Source organism: Clupea harengus, unplaced genomic scaffold (genome assembly GCF_900700415.2).
Source record: "Clupea harengus unplaced genomic scaffold, Ch_v2.0.2, whole genome shotgun sequence".
In the NCBI taxonomy this organism is placed as follows: Eukaryota; Metazoa; Chordata; class Actinopteri; order Clupeiformes; family Clupeidae; genus Clupea; species Clupea harengus.
Genome location: NW_024880034.1, coordinates 5,001 through 7,500, shown reverse-complemented (window position 1 = coordinate 7,500; position 2,500 = coordinate 5,001). Strand labels below are relative to the sequence as shown.

Here is a 2,500-nt window from a genome sequence, read left to right as displayed (position 1 = left end):
ACCCCGCTCACAGTGCTACGGTAATACACACACACACACACACGCACACCCCACACACACACACTAGTGTCACTAGGTCTCTACTGTTCGTAGCTTGATTGTTCTCTCTTTTGTACGTCGCTTTGGCTTTGACTAAATGACTAAAGGTCACTGACATGGACACACATTTTCCAGGATAGTTACTAATACAAACATAGATTTACTCATTCAATCAAATAGACATAAAAAAAACTATGTAGCATACATGCACATTCAGACACTCGAGTATGTACATATACACATACATTTACAGACACACACACACACACACACACACATACACACACAGACAGACACACACACACACAGACACACACACAGACACACACACACACACACACACACACACATACACACACACACACACACACACACACACACACACACACACACACACACACACACACACACACACACTCTATATCACCCTTCTCTGCTCTGTTCTCCCTGGGCTGTCAGGGACAGTACAGTAAGTGAGGGTGAGTCCAGCCATGCTAACGTTGCGTGTGTGAATCCATGTTGCGTTGCGTGTGTGAATCCATGTTGTGTTGTAGGTGTGAATCCTTGTTGCGTTGCCTGTGTGAATCCATGTTGCGTTGCGTGGGTGAATCTATGTTGTGTTGTAGGTGTGAATCCTTGTTGCGTTGCCTGTGTGAATCCATGTTGCGTTGCGTGGGTGAATCTATGGTCCGCTGCGTGTGTGAATCCGTGTTGCGTTGCGTTTGTGAATCCGTGTTGCGTTTGTGAATCCGTGTTGCGTTGCGTGTGTGAATCTGTGTTGCGTTGTGGGGGTGAATCCGTATTGCGTTGCGTGTGTGAATCCGTGTTGCGTGTGTGAATCCGTGTTGTGTTGCGTGTGTGAATCTGTGTTGTTTAAATATGTTTCCGTACTGTCTGTGTTTGTTTGTGTATTCTCTCTCCACACAGGAACTGTAGTCATCTGGTAGTCATCATTACCTATAGCTTCCATATGTCCCCCCGTTCTGTATGTTTACATGTAGGCCTTCTCAATTCCCCAGTAAACACACACATGGTCCCTGACCTTTGACCTCTGTCTGGCCACTCATTGTCACCTCTCTCTCCGCTCATTACAGTAATCTCACTGCATAGAAGTGTTTGTCTTTTCTGACATGGGTTCAAGTTTTTGTGTTATGTTTGTCCTAGATGGCATGCTGTACTCACCAACTGGAAGCTCCACTCAAAGGTAAACTGACTGATATGAGCTGTTGTTAAAGAGACAACTAAATTAGAATACCAGTTCACACTGGCCAGTCTCATACAGCCAGATCTGTGTATCACTGTAAAATACATGCCTGGACACAACCTTGTGCAAATCTGGTCAGAATGTGGCGTCTGATGACTAGAAAATGGAGTTTGAACCATTTAAAAACCAGTACAGCCTTCTCAAAAGCATTCAATGTCATACTTTAAACAAGTTGTGTCCAGATAGTGTACCGACATCAAAAAGTGCCAGAGTCACGTCTTGGTCTCTAAGACTACAGACAAAGTTTGTTGCACTATATGGTATGTGCGTGTGTCTGTCTGTGTTTGTGTTCGTTTTTTAAAATGCGTGTGTGTGTTGTGTGTTGTGTTAGTGTGGACAGTGATGTGGCAGAGGAAGAGGAAAGGGAAGAGCTGATGGGAGGCGCTCTGGGCCGCACGTTCAGCTTCCTGCGCAAGATGTCCATCCGCAGAGGCAAGGTAACACCCAAAGCCAGAGCACAGCACTGTCACCAGTAATTACACACTGCCTAGGCCAGCCAGGTCTGCCCAGGGTCTGGGAACTGAGGCTTTTCTGACAGTATTCTCTCCAGAACTGTTTTTACATTTTATTTTGTACATGTTATGGCTTTTTGTTATAGTATTTAGTAGGGGTGGGGAAAAAAATCGATTTTTCGATTTCTCTCGATTCTCTTTAGAACGATTCTGTCTCGATTCAGAAAAGTTCATAATCGATTTTTTTAATAAAAAATTATTTTTTTTTAAATTAATATTTATTTTTTTTTTTTTACACATTCATTTTGTGTTGAAATGCAAGCTGCATCAATTATTGCATTGTTCATAGAAAGTCATAATTGTGACAAGGAAAAACTTTTTCTCTAATAAAAAAATAGATCTGTTGATTTATCAAACACAAAGTAGGAAGTGATTTGAGACTCTAAGTAGCAAACTCAAATGTTTTAAAAATTGAGATGCATCGATAATCGTTTTATCGGTTTAGAATTGATAATCGATAATCGGTTTAGAATCGAGAATCGGTTCAGAATCGAGAATCGGTTTAGAATCGAATCGTTGACCTCTGAATCGGAATCGAATCGAATCGTGAGGTGCCAAGAGATTCCCACCCCTAGTATTTAGCATTTGTCCAAAGTGATTTAGAAGACATTAGAAAACAGATGCATATAAAAAAATAAAAAAAATATAGGTAAATACCCAGACTTCAGAATTTTGGACCCAAAAA

General features: G+C 41.6%; 1 long non-coding RNA gene across 1 annotated transcript in view; it reads left to right on the top strand.

Annotated features, from left to right (window-relative positions):
• LOC122131145 overlaps positions 1 to 1,740 on the top strand; it is a 1,770-nt gene extending 30 nt beyond the window's left edge. The window contains exons 1-3 of the long non-coding RNA XR_006152023.1: positions 1 to 20; positions 1,204 to 1,243; positions 1,635 to 1,740. The exon at positions 1 to 20 is cut by the window's left edge and continues 30 nt beyond it. This is a non-coding gene — a long non-coding RNA (uncharacterized LOC122131145). The remainder of the gene's footprint in view (positions 21 to 1,203; positions 1,244 to 1,634) is intronic.
• Positions 1,741 to 2,500: the final 760 nt, after the last annotated feature.